This window comes from Typopeltis vanoorti, chromosome 5 (genome assembly GCF_054136105.1).
Source record: "Typopeltis vanoorti isolate ZY-2024b chromosome 5, IOZ_Tvanoo_1.0, whole genome shotgun sequence".
NCBI classification, from domain to species: domain Eukaryota; kingdom Metazoa; phylum Arthropoda; class Arachnida; order Uropygi; family Thelyphonidae; genus Typopeltis; species Typopeltis vanoorti.
This window is the reverse complement of record NC_143553.1, coordinates 147,196,363-147,212,920: the sequence shown is the minus strand read 5'-3', so window position 1 is coordinate 147,212,920 and position 16,558 is coordinate 147,196,363. Positions and strand designations below refer to the sequence as shown.

Sequence of the window (16,558 nt, the reverse complement as noted above, 5' to 3'; positions counted from 1 at the left end):
AGAACGTGAGCAAGTTGCTCAAGCATGACCTTCCCTTAATAAACCCATGCTGTTCATTGCAAAGTATAGATATTCTCTGTCAACCCATATTTGTGTGATATATTATTATTATTATTATTATTATTATTATTATTATTATTATTATTATTACGGGCAACTCCAGGGAGTCATTAGACTCATCGAGGGAGGCCCCAAATCATATTCATCACAGCTATTCTACATTCATACAGTATCTATTATACCTCGCCTTAAACTCATTCACTGTCACAGCATCCACCACAGACTCTGGGAGCGCATTCCACTCGTTCACCACTCTACAAGTAAAGAACCCAGCTCTAACACCTTTACTAACCACACTTTTGCCCAGTTTCCATGGATGTCCCCTAGTCCTCCCACAAATACATGCAATAAATTTTCCCATATTTATGGGATAAATGATTGCATACGTAAATCCACTATTCTTTCGTGATTTAATTGTAGTTACTCCAACTCGTAGGAATATTTTTTTACAAATTGTTTTAAAAATTTATTCTTGCCGCTAGATGATCCTCCCTGTGACGCCTACGACGCCTAATCCCGCCTCCCCGAGTTCCGGACTGGTAGGCCAGTTCTCCTTGAATTTTCAAGACTCGACACTCAGGGTAACCCCTGAGCAGAGCCGGCTGGTGGCGTGTGCGAAGTGTGCAATATAGGCACCGCAGAAGAAAAGGCGTCTAAAAGATGTCAAAAAATATGAGATAAGAGTTTAAACGAACAACGAATGGTACATATAATTATGAATGTACGTCGTCTTCCGTTCGGGCCCCTTCAGATCTTCTCAGAAACGAACAAATAAATTCTGAAATTGTATCCTGGACCCGATTATATCACTGTAATTTTTGATGAAAATTTACGAAAATATACCTAAAATAGTTCTTCTTTATTTTTTGATGTATCATAAATCAACTTATGATTAATTGTTGAGTTCCGTGTAAATGCCGTATCCTAATTTTAATATGGGATCGGATGGATGTGGTTCGGCCCTAAAAGTCGGCTTACTACTGATAACTCATTCTTCTCGACTTTATTAAAAAAAAAAAAACTCTTTTGGAAAGGCGCCGAACATTAATCGCACACACAAGAAAAATACTGTGCGTTGGTCCTGCCCCTGAGTTTCAAAACGTTTCAAATAACTTGACAAAAAACGTGACACAAAAACTTTACAAAAAAAGGCTTATCATTTTATATTATAGAGTAGATATACACATTATTAATGTAATAAGTTTACATTATTAATAACTGCACATCGACAATATCCCTCCAAGTTAATCTGTCTATAACATTTTTACAGCAATATATCCATATATGAAACTGTATCCATGTGACGTCACTTATATCGACACGTGTATCCGGCAAAGATGTTCACTTGGTGCTTTTCGTTTGTGAAGGTTTATTAGGATACGTCGCTCAGTAAAGTAGAACTAACCTTTTTTCAAGTTTGGATAAAATGCAACGAGATGTGAATTCTTAGCAGATAACAAATATACACATTACTTAATTTCAGTGCTACCAGAAGAAAAGGAATTAAAAATATACGTATATATATATATATAGAGAGAGAGTGAGATTTTTTAAAAAATCCAGCACGTACTGTATAGTCAGAAAACAGTAAGTGAAAAAATAAAATAATCCCCCCCCCGCTTAAAAAATATGATTAATTGGTAGTTTCTTCGGTGTTTAGCGTTCTAAAGAACTGATAGTACTGACATTTCTAAGTTAACCCTGTTTGTCATATATACATATATTGTAATTATAGCTAGTGGATGAAAATAATTGCATTTATATTATTACTAATTTATGCAATATCATGTAATTTTTTTTTGGGGGGGGGGGTGAATTTTATTTTATGATTCAGAATTATAAACTGGGTAACCCTGATGGTAACCAACATTCAGATTCTCATCCTTCTCATAAATGAATTACAACATTTTTATTGCAGTTTATAGAGGTTGATTACGTTAGGTCTTTGTATACTGTTTCATCAAGTATATCATTTCAGACAACATATGAGTTACGACTGGAACTCGCGTTCCAGTTCCAGCATTGTCAATATTGGGTAATCCAATGGAATAAGATTTTAGATCGGATGTATTATCACCTGACAATTTTTTGCTTACTAGTTTTCAGAAAATTTGCGTAACCCTTTTTATTTATTTTTACTTTGACTACTGTTGAGAATTGATAAATGGAATGTTATTATACAAATAAAAATATATGCAGATAAATTGTCTCATCGTATCTTGAACCAAGAAAGTGTTTTTATAATTAATGATGCAAAGTTGGGTAAAACTATAAAGGATGATAATATAATGGCACTACAAAACAATTTGAGCAGACAAGTTATTCAGGCGAATGAGTGGGTTAAATTTTCGACTTTAATAGATATAAGGCCCTGTACCAAATTGGCATTAGCTATTGCAGGAGCTAAAGGAAGCGGTGAGTCTTTGGATAGTGGTGGAAAATTTAAGGGACATTATATCTGTAAATTGTATGTAGGATGAAAACCTGCTGCCCCTTATGAGACTAGCTAACTCACCTTAATTTAAAAACCCATAATAAAGATTCTTCGCATCCTAGATGAGATTCAAACCTAGATCCTACCAACCAACCAAAAGGCTTCATTGATCATTGATACCAGCTGAGCTATGGAGGTTCTCTATGAATGTACTCATAATCCCACAGTTGCTACAGTTGGAGACACAGTTCTGGATATAATATTTGAAGATATGAAACGTGTTTTTTTTTTTTTTTTTTTTAAATCTGGCAGCAAAACAAGAATACTGTATCAGATGAAAGCCACTATTTAGGACAGTTTTATAGAATTACAAGAAAATTTACTTTTTCCCTTTTTAAACTTCCTTTAACAATCTTTGTAATTATAGCTTAAAAAATTATAATATTATTATTTATTTATTTTATTGTAAAGCAGACAAGCTGGTATTGAAAACATACACGTAACAGATACGGTTTATAAGTTAGAGCCTCCATATCACAGTCAGTTTTGATACTGTTTTTTGGTTGGAAAGATCTTGGTTCAAATCCTATCTAGAATATAAAGAACCTATATCAGGACTTTTCAAATGAAGGCGAGTTAGCTGGTCTCATATGGAGGGGGCAGGAGTTTTTCCTCCCATAAACTTGAGTATTTCATCTCACGAGACATGCAAACTGACTAGGAGGACACACACACACAATTGACAGCCATAATACCCTATGCAGATAAGATTAACTCTCCTATCATAGTATTAATTAAGTTTCAATAAGCTAAGTTACTTGGCCATATAAGACCATTGAGCAAACACAAAAGAGATGATGGAATTTAATAAGTTCAATGGAGTGAATGGATTATGGTGTGGTCTCATAAGCATTGTAGGACTCCATAGAATTCCAAATTACTGATAATGAAAAAAAAATGATTGTTTTATTAGTATTAATTAGTAATAATACTTAGTAATTATTTATTAATTTCTAAGACCTCTATTGAATCATTGTGACAATTTGACATTCATAATTTCTATCACACCAACGTTAGTGAATTAATCACCACCTCTTTCACCACTCTCCATGAAAAAAAAAAAACATTAATGCATTCATTAAATTAAATAAAAATAAACCCCTCTCACTGCCTTATTCACATTCTCCTTATACAACTTAATGGAATTATGTTTTATTCACTTACATCACTTGCTGTCGTATGAAAAAATCTTTCCTGTGTTATCTAGTAGTTTGCCTCTTACTGCTTTATATCTCAATTATGTCTTTTTTTTTTTTTTTGATTGCATACACCACACCCATTTGGTTGGAAAGATTTAGATCCATCCTGTTTTTCAAACAAAAGATGGTTTAGCTGATCTCATATGATATGGCAGTTTTTTTCCTCAAAACCCTGATTTTTTTTTTCTCCAAAAAATAGACTTGATAGAGAATATAATAACCAACAGACATAATACAACTCCATGTCATGGACTTAGCTCCCTTGACATAATTCTTAACATCTTAACAATTTTCAAACAGTATAAACTGCCTTTTCTTATTCTGTTTTCCCAGTCAACATTCTATGGTGCTGAATACTACCTTGTTTATATGTATCTGGAGCATTTTCAATGTTTATGTTCCCAAAAACCAGACAATCAAATATGTGCACTTTAGATGTTTGGTCCCTGTAATGATTTTTTAATATCCTTCTTATTAGTGTAACTGTATTGCCTTGACTTTTCTTTCTATGCCATGCCCATTAAAGAGGTTCTGAATAGGTTTGCATTTTGGAAAGATATGTACATAGTTTTATATTTCAGAGTGGAATATTATACTTGTGTTGGTAGATCTTTGTTTTCAGAGAGATGGTAGGGATGTTAGATCTAGGATTAATAATGGAAAAGACTGCAATTTGGGATATGAGTTATAAAGACTATACTGTATAAAGAATTTGCCAGAAGCAGACAACATACCTGCTCTCCTATGTTAAGGCTTAAGTGCTGGGAAAAACTCATGATAAAAGTTTAATGGAGTGAAACAGTACTAGTAAGCGATTAAAAGTAGTATTTCATGTTTCCAGTATTTCGTCTCAGTTGCAGAGACATCGTCAGGGAGTACAAAATGATGGAGTAGAGATTTATATCCAGCCTTGGATATAAACTGAGACCTTGAAGTATTAGTGTTTCCCATACTTTTGGAATTATTTTTCAACAATATTTATTTAAATTAGGCTGATTTTTAAGAGCAGCAGCATATTCTAAAAATAGTCTTTCTCTTCTGAATTTACTGTGATGGAGTATGATGGTCTTTTTCCAATTGATTCTGTGAGCTGCATTCAAAGTGTGGTCAGTAAGGCCAGATAGACCATAATCATGACTGCAGATGTATCTTTTATGTTCTTCTATTCGGATGGTGACTGATCTTCCTGTCTGTTCATAGTAGGCCAACTTGCAGGAACAAGGGACTCTATATATAACTTAAAGGGGAAGGAGTTTGTCTTTAGTGGAGTTGGATAAGGATTGCTAGTTGTAAGTGGGGTTTGAAAGTGGTGCTATATTTCTTTAAGATTCTGGATATTTTTTCTGATGTGCCTCGGACATGGAGGATTCTGAAGAGAAGGTTGTAGATTTGGGGGAATGATTGATTATTTTTTGATAATGTGGCAACTGTAACCATTAGATAGAAAAGTGTGGTGTATGTGATTGAATTTTGTTGCAAGAGATGTCTCATTGGAACAAAGATTATGGGTTAGTGTTTTTATTACACCATATTGTTAAGAGGGGAAAGGGGATGATGTGAAAGTTTGTGAATGTATCTGCCTTTGTGGGTGGGTTTTCTATATACTGAAAAGGACAGGTTATCATTAGGTAGGCGGGCAACCAAGGTGTCTAGAAAGGCTAGACTATTATCAATTTCCTTTTCCATAGTATATTGGATTCTAGGGTGAAGAGTATTGATGTGACATAGAAAAGTATCTGATGAGTCTAGGCCATGAGACCAAATAGAAAAGACATCATCTACATATCTGAGCCAGATAGAAGGATTGAGAGGAGCTGAGTCAAGAGCATGTTTTTCAAAATCTTCCATAAAAAAATTGACAAAGAGAGGTGAGAGAGAGAGAACAGACCCCATAGAGCAGTGTTTCTCAACGTTTTTTGGATCATGCCCCACCTCAACGTCACAAAGATTTTGATGTCCCCCCCTCTAGCATAATAGTCAGCCAAGTTCTAAAAAAGTATAATATAAATATGTACATGTACAGTTTATAATTGCCTCCCAAAAAAAAAGTCTCAATCATATCACCTCTCCTTCGTCTATCCACCAAACTCTGCAGTCCACATTCCCTCAGCCAATCCTCATAACTATCATTGTACAGTCCTGAAACCATCTTTGTTATCTGCCTTTGTACCCTTTCCACAGTTAATTTGTTAATCACACAGTTAATCATGCTCAAGCAATAGTACTGATTTCTCCAAATGTGTCAAGAGATGGCTGATGCAGGCCAAGAAATTTTCCATGGATCTGGAGCTAGTGGTGGGGATTAACTGGTGGGTCTCCAAACATGAAAGAAGTAGACTGTTGATGACTTCATTATTTTAGAGGCCTGAGGTTAGGGAAATGGGTGGTAGGTTTACCTTTATCTTCTTTCTTTGGTGGTGGTGGGGGGGGGGAATGAGCTGAATTTGGATTTGTTCCCTGTCTTGAGGTGGATGCCAGCTGATGTAAAAGAATTTAAATGCAATATGAGATAGCTTTTGAGTACGCCTGAAAGATACCATCAGGACCAGAAGACTTTTTGGTATCTAGGTTATTTAAGATTCTTTTGATGTGTTTCTGGCAAAAGACAGGAGATATGTGGTGCACTGTTTCCGGTATGGCAGGAAGTGATTTGCCTTAGAGACAGAGAATAATACCAAGGGATGAGTTTCAGCTTTAAGTGTTGTTGCAGTGCTGCCATCTTTGTAAGAACGAGGTGGACTTATAGATGAGCAGTGTGCTTAACGGCCTTTGTAAGGGACCAGCAGTCATGGCTGTCATTTCTACAGAAGTGACTTTTCTGTATTTGATCTTTTAAAAGTCAGATTTGGATTATTTGTCAGTGATTGTTTTGCATTTATTGTCTACTGCAAGTAGGCTGAGAATGAGGTTGTTGTTTCAATCCACTTGCAATATGATGAATTTTTTTCTCTTAGGCTACTTGGCACACCTCATGCCAAACCCAAGCATCGATAGTGAGCAAAAATTTTGAATACAGTGGGGAATGAAGGCTTTCATTCTAACTAGGATAATTTAAGATCAGAAGAGCAGAAGCAGTAGTCTTACTGTTGTGCCAAAGGTAGAATGGCTAAGGATGTTCTGTGTAAGAGGAAATTGCTCAAGATTGCAGTGTGAGTTACTAAGATGAGAAGTGACTTCTATATATACTTCTATACTATATTTGGAAGGAGAATTGGTTCTGAAAATATCAAAAGTATTGGGAGAGTGAAAAGGGTTATCTCGTATTTCAGTTGGTAGCTGAATAATTTACGTTAGATTACTGCTTGCATCAAATACAATTTCTTCCTGCTTAGTTGGTGGAATTGGAAATGAGAAGTTGGAGTTGTGGACCTTAAAGCTATCTATAAAGACAACTTCACCATTGGGTAATTGGATTGCAAGATAGAAAAAGTCAGAAGCTAGTAAATTGGGTTGTTTTAAATTGTGATAAGCAGTTTAGGCTATACGTCTGTTAATTGCGTGTGTTCTCCTGGCCAGTTTGCCTCTTTTGCTCAGTGAAAGACTGTCATTTATGTATAGGAGAAAGAGGATAGGTAATACAGTAGTGACCTGGGTATGTTTGCACTGTTGAGGAAGTCCATGAATTATTTTATAATAAATTTAGTTTAATCCTTTATCCAAGTGTAAGCAAACAAAGTTTGCACCTGAAAATATCTTCAGGACTGGGGTAAGGTAGTGCAACACCTGGAAACTCCGAGCAAAAGTGGACTGAGCTCTCATCACTCCTTGTCTTAGTATTATAGTCTAACCAAGTGAAAAATAAACTTCCACCATGAATTATTTCTTTACTACTTTACTATTTGTAAAGTAGTAAAGAAAGAAAGAATAGATGTATGAATAGAACCAGAAAGCCTTAACCTAGAGAAGGTCCCACAGAAGGTTCTAGATTTGGCATTCTCTGGAATGGAACATCAGATTGTGCAAATGTGTTCCTGTCTTTGGGCAATGCAATCTAATATCCTATGCTAGAATGTGTTTGAGGTGATGTGAGGTATAGTATGGCCTTCCACCACTCTAAGGGGCATGCAGTACAGTTTATGAATTAGTATACCAGCAGCTTGCAAACTGAGAGAATGGATTCTTGGGTTACATAAGTTTTCGTAATCTCATATTTTAGTGGTGAGCTGATTTTCTTCTCCAACTGAAATGGCAGATTTTAAGGAACAAAGAATCTGCATCAAATTTTGCTTCAACCTCAAAAAAACTGCTGCAGAAACTACTCAAATGCTTAAGGAAATATTTGGTGATAATGTGATGAGCCAGAGCAAAACTTTTTTTTGTGGTACAAATGCTTCAAGGACAGATGGACATCTGTCAATGACAATAAGCATTCTGAACAACTGTTGACAAGCACAACGAAAACATTGCAAAAGTGCTAAAAGGGTTAAGAGAGAGCATTCGGCACAAATGTCCAGACAAGTTAAAGAACAACAGGGTTCTCCACCATGACAATGTGCTTCCTTCTACACACACTTATTGCTTGACAGTTCCTGGCTTCCTAAAACATGATAGTCATTCCCCATCTTCCTATTCACCTGACTTCACTCCCTGTTCCCTAAGATGAAATTCTATTTGAAAGGATGTTGTTTTGACATGATTGAGGAGATCTAGGTAGAATTACAGGTGCTCAACATAGTCGCACTCAAGGACCTCCAGGGATGTGTGGAATCATGGAAAAATGACTGGGATCTCTGTATACATGTCCAGTCATTTGGGAACTACTTTGAAGGAGATGGGAAACTAGGAGTTAGGGTAAGTAATTTCTTTTTTTTATATAGTTCAATTCCCCAAACTTTTGGTTAGCATCCTGTATGATTCCTTCAGTTCATGTGGAGGAATCACGTAGAGTGTAGTTTGAACAGTCAGTTTCTGATGTTCAAATTTTAGCAGCTGCTTGCTGTGATTTATGTTGAAGTTTCTAGAACAATAAAACTATATTAAAACTGGAATGCAAATAAATAATTTCCTGACTAAAATCAGTTATTCACAAGTTCATATTTTGCCAACTCAAACTAGTATTATCAGAGGCAGCACTTTAACATTACACAATCTGTGGAGATAGGGAATGAAATTTAGATGTCTCATTTAGCTAAAATTACTTAGCTTCCAAAAAGATATATTTTTGTAGTTTTGTATTCTTCTGCATTCAAGAAAACATATAATATATTGCAATATATTCTCTTTGCCGGTCTGGTTGGCCAAGGGGATAATGTCTATGGTCACCTACCAGTAGGTCTTAGGTTCAAATCCCATTACAGGCACGGATGTTTGTGGTTATTTTTAAGTGAGAGATGAATTTCATTGTCTTGTGTGAGACCACCACCCTACCTATTGGAGGCCTGAAAGGACTTGAAAAAGTTCCATGTTTGGTTACAGAATTATGTAAAAAATAAATATAAAAAAAGAACAAAAAAAAAACACGGTATTAATGTACTCATAGGTTTGCAGCCTGTTATAGATGCAAGTCACATAAAAATGTAGAATGTTTCAGAATATGCTGGCCTGGTTGGCCAAGTGGTTAGCTTATCTGCTCTCTATCCAAAAGACTGCAAGTTCAAATCCCGCCGTGAGCGTGGATGTTTGTGATTGTCTGTAAAAATACCAGTTGTGGTGGTGTGCGGTAGATGATGATGGTAGTTGTGATTTGTTGTAGTTGGTGGACAGAGAGTTATAGAGTAGGTGCCCTCCCTTGATGAGTCCCTTGGACTCCCTGGAGGTGTTGCATAATAATAATAATATTTTTCATTTAGCAGCTGGCAAAAAAAACCCAACAGGTTAGCACAATTCATCAAAAAAAGTTGAGGAATCTTTTCAACAGGAGCCGAGTTAAGTAGTCTTACATGTGTAGAAAAGTTTTTTCTCTCCTGGTCACCAGGGTCTTTCTTCTTCTTACACAACAAACCAGTAAATGTCCACAGTTGACAGACAGTATCATACCTCACCATTAATTCTAAATAGCCCAATCTGGGCCACCATCCAATGAATACATTGATTATGTGTATGATCTTCCCCAGTGCATAAATCCAAGCACCTGTTATATCCTATGATGATGGTAGTTGTGATTCTATAGATGTATTCACATTTAGGTTCTGTAATAGACTATTCACCTCCACTTCATTCGTCATAATTCCCGTATAAACTAATGGTTCCTTCATTTTTTCAATGTCACCACCTGGATGATATACTTTTGCGAAGTGCTCGCTCAGTAACTCCACTATATCGACTGATTCAGTGACCTCCTTACCATCGTCATTCCTTAAAATCATTTTGCCGTGTACAGTTTTTTTCTTGCTTGCAGCATATTGAAAGAACTGTTTGGGATTCTCTTTAGCTTGCATAGCTAGTTTCCTTTCATAATCTGCTTTTGCTTTTTTTACCACACTCATTTCCCCTTCTGGCCTGCACTTTATACCGTTCGTGTGCCTGCAGGTCACCCATTTCTTTAAATTCCCTCCACAGTTGTTTCTTTTTTTGCAGCTCAAGCTTAATGGTGTTATTCATCCATTTAACCCCTTTGTTTTACTATTCGGACCATAGGTATACAATCAGCCATAACCTCCTGTAAATGCTCCTTGACCACTTCCCATGCTCTATCAACGTCCTATATATAAGTTCAACAGTAAGTGACCTCAGAAAATCTTGAAACATGGTACTCATTACTTTACTGGTACATTAATCTTCATATACGGACAGCCCTCACTGATAGGGGAAATATTGCAGTGGGTAGTGGAAGAATAAAAAGTTATCCCTGAAAACTGTATATAAAAGTCTTGTAAGTGAGTGAGTGAACAGTAGGTTTTTGGCATGGAGAATGCATCACCAGAACAGGTAGTGAGTATGCTGTTACTGGATAATTGGTATTTTTCTCTGTAAGAAGAAATTAGGATCTCTTGAGTATTGTTCCACTATAGATGACTAGAATAATTCAAAAATTTGTATAGAATTTGCCTCGAATAATACAAAAAGTGCCATGATGGCACTTTTTGTATTATTCGAGAAATAAAAACTACAAGAAAAGAATGTCATTAGTGCAGTGAGAAGTGGTCAGAGATTGTTTAAAAGTAGTATTAGACTGCATACCCTTGGTCAGGAGAATAAACCAAGTGGAAGTTAAGCGAATGAGTAGAGATATATTTTATTTATTTATTTATTTAGCATATGGCTCACATAGCATATGGCTCACATATGCTAAATATGTGAGCCATATGTAATGAAAAGTTACATTACAATAATCTTTGGTATATACAGTACAGTGACACACCCGGGGGGGGATCAGGCACCTTCCAAAGAAAAGGAAAAAACACTAGAAAATTTTCCAAAAATCTTTTCCTAATTAAAATTCATTTTTTTTATGTTGTGTCGTGTCTTCTATTTCTATACTACTTATGAATTAGCGATCACTGCAGATGCTCGGTCATAGGTCGTATGCGATGCGTAGTGTGTATTCGCAAATCGTCTACTCAACTCAGCCCCCCCCCCCCCCAAGATTAAATCCTGGGCACCTGGCCCCCTCCAAGATTAAATCCTGAGTGCACCACTGATACAGTATATATAAACATTTAGTATAAAATAGACGAAATACTTAAACATGATACAAAACAGTCATAAAGAAGACACTACATGGTTGTTTATCCAATCAACTGCACTTGGGGTAGCTTGGATGAAGTCTGACAGGTTTCTATGGTATGCACATTGAGCACATTCTACTGTGATATGACTAATTGTTTGGCAGGATGAGCCACAGTCACACCTGGGTGAGGCAATCATGCCCCATTTGCAAAAGTGATCTGCATATCTGCCATGATTGGTTCAGATTCTATTAAGAGTGGACTAAGTTTTCTGTGGTGGGACAAAACCTAAAGGCATCTTGGTTGGGTCCACTGATTCATGAAAATCCCCTGTTAAAGTATTATGCCAGGACTCTCTCCACTTCTCCTTCATGTTAAAATTTGTCTCTGCAAGATTTTTCACTGTTAGGATTGGAAGGTGCCTTGACTTTAGCCTATTTATTTCTAGGAGTGGGATGTCTTCGTAGATTGGGAGATCTTGGATTTCCATGATTTTGCTATATTCAAGTAAAAGAATGTTGGATCTGCAGAGATGTGGAGGTGGGATGTAACTTAACACTGGGTGCCAGTAGGTTGGGGTTGATTTCACAGTTCCAGAAATAAAGCACATAGTGGTGTTAAGCTGGGCATCGACCAAGTATACGTGGATGCTCTTCAGCCATATAGGTGAGCAGTATTCAGCTGCAGAGTAAATGAGACCAAGAGTGATGCAGCAAAGCATGGCTGAGGCACCCCAAGTTGTTTCGCAGAGTTTTTGTATAGTACAGATTGAATAACAGTGGACCAAGGACTGATCATTGAGTCACACCACTGGCTACCTTGAATCTTGTGGACTTGCATCCCCCATATACAACTTTTTGATATCTGTCAGTCCATGCCAATCTCTTATCCATGCCAATTGTTTATAATCCAATCCCATATTCCACATTTAAAAGGAGATATTCAGTTGTTTGCTAATGATGCAAAACTGGGGAGGGGAATAGTTGATAAAGGTGATGTGGATATCCTGCAATTTGATTTAAATAAATTGGCATTGTGAGCAGACGATAATGATTGCCAATTTAATATTGCAAAATGTAAGATTATGCACTTTGGGTTGAAAAGTCAACATACTGTGTATCAATTGAAGGTGCTGGATTGTGGGAAATTGATGAGGCTAGGGACTTAGTGTAATGGTGGACAGAGAGTTGAAGTTTCAGAGGGCATATTGCAAAAGTAGGTAATATAGCTTAAAGGATTACTTGGATGTTTGAAAAACACAGTAACAAGTAAAGATAGTAAGGTTATTATTGCTTTTTTATAAAGCTATGATTTGGCTGCATCTTGACATATATGGTCACCTGGATTTTTTTTTATTTTTATGTTGAGCTGATATATGAGAGGTTGGCTAGTCAACCTATAGTACTTTACTACCATATATGGGTAGTGGGATGGGAAAGGAGAAACTTGTTGACATTCAATTTAAAAGCCTGCATATTGTATTCGTTGGGAAATACATCAGGGGAAGGCTGTTCCACAGTACAGCAGTAGCAGGGATGAAGGAGGAGGAAAAGAAAATTGTTCTGTGGGTTTCAAGGTGTACTGTGAAAGAATGTTGGGCAGCGACTGTTCGTGTTCCAATGGGCTTAATACAGAGTGGGGGGGAAATTATTGATGCTGTTTCAGATGAACATTTTCCATGAAAATATTTATAGAATATATAAATTGCAGAGACTAAATGTCGATGTGAAAATGGGAGGAGTGAGTTGGTAAGAGATGTGGATCATTTATCAGTCTAATTGCTCTCCTCTGTATTGAGGCAAACATTTTCAGGGAGCTTTTAGGAGCCACACTCCAAATGTGAGAACAGTATTTGATAGCTTGGCAGATTTGTGATTTGTATAAGGTTAACAGCTGTTTTGAGGTGAAGTAACGTCTTGAGCGAAAGAGAAAGCCTAGTTTTTTGGAAGCTGAGGATGCAATGGTTGTGATGTGTTCATGTCAGGAGAGTCCTGATGTCAAGGTAATTCCGAGAAGAGAAATTTCATCTTGTCTGGGAATTTGAGTGTTATCAAAAATAATACTGGGAGAAAATGGTTCTTTTTTGTGGGAGATAAGACAGAACTGGGTTTTACTAGCATTGAAGTTGACAAGGTTATCTGAGCCCCATTGGAGAATGGCTTGGAAGTCCAAATTAAGGGAAGTTGTGGTTGATGTTCTGTGGGTTGAAGTGAGTTGTGTAGGGTAAGGTTTATCAAATGAAAGGGAAGAATCCAATGTGCTGTCATCTGCAAAATTGTGTATATTGGGTTGGAGGTAAAACTGAAGTAGGCCATTGATATACAGAAGGAAGAGGGTTGGTGAGAGAACTGAACCTTGTGGGATCCCAGCATTAGCTGAATAGTGGGAGGATAGGGAGACATCTACCATCACACATAGTGTGTATCCAGAAGTCTAGCAATCCATTTGCAGAAGTCCTGAAACAGTTCAAATGATGGAAGTTTGCTTAGTAAGCCTTTGTGTCAGACCCGGTCAAAGGCTTTTGAGATATCAAGTGCAACTACTTGGCATTCGCCAAATTTTTCCATGGCATATGTCCAGAGATGGGTGATATATGAGAGCAGGTCACCTGTTGGTCGACATTGACAGAATCCATACTGGTGGTCACTTAATAGCTGGGTACCTTCAATTTAAAGTAGGAGTTGAGAATTGATGGTTTTCTCCATCACTTTAGATAGGATTGAGGTAAGTGAGATAGGGCGGTAGTTAGATGGCAGCAATTTGTCATCCTTTTTAGGAATGGGTTGAATATAGGCCAATTTCCAAGCTTTGGGATATATATATATACACACACACACACATACATACCAGTGGAGTCAGAGAGTATCTACAGACGGCATAGGATAGGAGTCAGTTCTGCTGCACAGACCTTCAGTACAATTGGAGGAATGTCATCAGGGACAAGAGCTTTTTTTGTGTCTAATTTTGACAACAGGTTTATGATCTCTTTCTGGCAAAAGAATACAGGGGGCATTGTATGTTGGGCAGTTGGAATGACTGGGGACATTTGCCATTGTTAGTTATGCATGCATTGGAGGCAAAGTGTGGAGCCAGGAGATTAGCTTTTTCTATGAGTGATGTTGCAATTGAGCCATCTGGGTATGATATGGGTGAGAGTAATGTAAGGCAAAAGTTGTGACCAATTGCTTTAGCAAGAGACCAAAAGGCATGTCTGCTGCTAGGACAGGCTGCAAGTTTCCTGCTTTTTTTTGCCCATTCAAATTCTGTTTTGGAATCATCGATAATTTTTTTGTGTCTGTTTTGGGCTTCAGTATAGGCACTGAAGGAGGATGGGGTTCTTGATTTGAGGCAGTTGTAGTGTGCCTGATTTTTCATTGGTACGGCCTTGGCACATGTTTTGGAGAACCACGGTTTGGATATGGGACGGCAGTTCAGAGAAGTGTGGGGAATGTATGTTTTCATGCCAGTGAGGATTACTTTTGCTACGTTCAGTCCATATGTTTGGATTGGAAGACTGCAAACAATAGTCCAACCATGAAAATGAAAGGGGGTGGGAGTAGTGTAGGGCAAAAGTTGCGACCAATTGCTTTAGCAAGAGACCAAAAGGCATGGCTGCCGCTAGGACAGGCTGCAAGTTTCTTGCTTTTTGCCCATTCAAATTCTGTTTTGGAATCATTGATAATTTTTTTGCACCTGTTTCGGGCTTCAGTATAGGCACTGAAGGAGGATGGGGTTCTTAATTTGAGCCAGTTGTGGTGTGCCTGATTTTTCGTTTGTACAGCCTTGGCACATCTTTTGGAGTACCAGGGTTTGGATAGGGGATGACAGTTCAGGGAAGTGTGGGGAATATATGTTTTCATGCCAGTGAGGATTACTTTTGATATGTTCGGTGCTACAAACAATAGTCCAACCATGGAAATGAAGCATAGTAGTTTTGTAGGCTGTCCCATTTGGCACTGTTATAATGCCAAACTACTCTTGTGTGGGTGTGACTGTGTAAGCACTGTTGCATGGAGCAGGGGGTGAGCACTAGTTTGTGGTCAGAATTACCCAGGGGGCTCACTACATTCACTGTATATTTGGAAGGGCCATTGGTAAGGAAGAGATCTAGGTTATTTGGGGAGTCATTTGGATTTTCTGGTATTCTGGTCGGCTTATGAACAATTTGTTTAAAGTTGTTGGTGATGGCAAATGTTTCAGCATCTCTGCCTGCAGGATCTGTACAATTGGAAGAGGAAAGCCAGTTGATGTTATGGACATTAAAATCACCTAGGAGGATGATTTTACTGTTAGGAGAGTGGAACTGGAGAAAATCAACTTTTCAGGAGAGGAAATTAAAGAGCTCAGAGTGGTTGGTGGTATTAGGAGAGTGATAGAGACAGCAGATGAATTTGACTGAGTGGGGGAGGGATATTTTTAACCAAAGAAGGTCAAAGTTGGGCAATTCTAGGTCAGGTGTTCTCTGGCAGGGTATGTCAGAGTGGATATATGCACAGACACCACCCTTGGGGAGAAAGGAGTTAAATAGTGTATAGTTTGGATAGTTGAGATGGATAGTGCTGGGGGAAGGTGAGATTTGAGTTTCTGTTAAGAAGAGTACCCTTGGGGTGAAAGGAGTTAAATAGTGTATAGTTTGGAAGGTTGAGATGGATAGTGCTGGGGGAAGGTGAGATTTGAGTTTCTGTTAAGAAGAGTAGGTGGGGTTTGGTTGACTGCAGATGATAGTGGATATTTGGGATCAAGAGGTGATAGAAAGGACTTTCAGACAAATGACCAAGCTAGTGACAGGTCTGTGGAATGCTCTCTATGAGGATAGGTTGAGGGTTGCAAAGTTTAGTTGATATGCAGAAAAGAGGGGACATTAGAAACTTATAAATTATTAAAGGGATTCTAATAAGATTTATGCAAAGAAAATTTTTCAATATATGACAAATAGAGAGAGAGAGAGAGCTAGAGATCATCCTTGGAATTTGTGTAAGAGTATGTGAACTACATTTTGTGTTTGGAGAGTTGTGAGTGAATGTTATGGATTGCCAGAATTAGTTGCGAGTGTCCCAACAGTGAATGAGTTTAGGGACAGGTATGAGAGGTATTATGTATATAAAGGTTAGTGCGGGTCTCTCACTATGAGTTCTGACTCCATGGAGTATATATCTCTATGGGAGGAGTTATACTGGAGGAAGTAGGGGAGACAAGAG

The 16,558-nt window shown here is 37.6% G+C and overlaps 1 protein-coding gene across 1 annotated transcript in view; it reads left to right on the top strand.

The window, feature by feature from the left end:
- The first annotated feature begins 1,405 nt into the window (after nucleotides 1–1,405).
- LOC150106925 (peflin-like) overlaps nucleotides 1,406–16,558 on the top strand; it is a 40,871-nt gene continuing 25,718 nt past the window's right edge. Inside the window, exon 1 of the mRNA XM_090393506.1 lies at nucleotides 1,406–1,647. The gene's annotated coding sequence lies outside the window, so the exon portion shown is untranslated. The remainder of the gene's footprint in view (nucleotides 1,648–16,558) is intronic.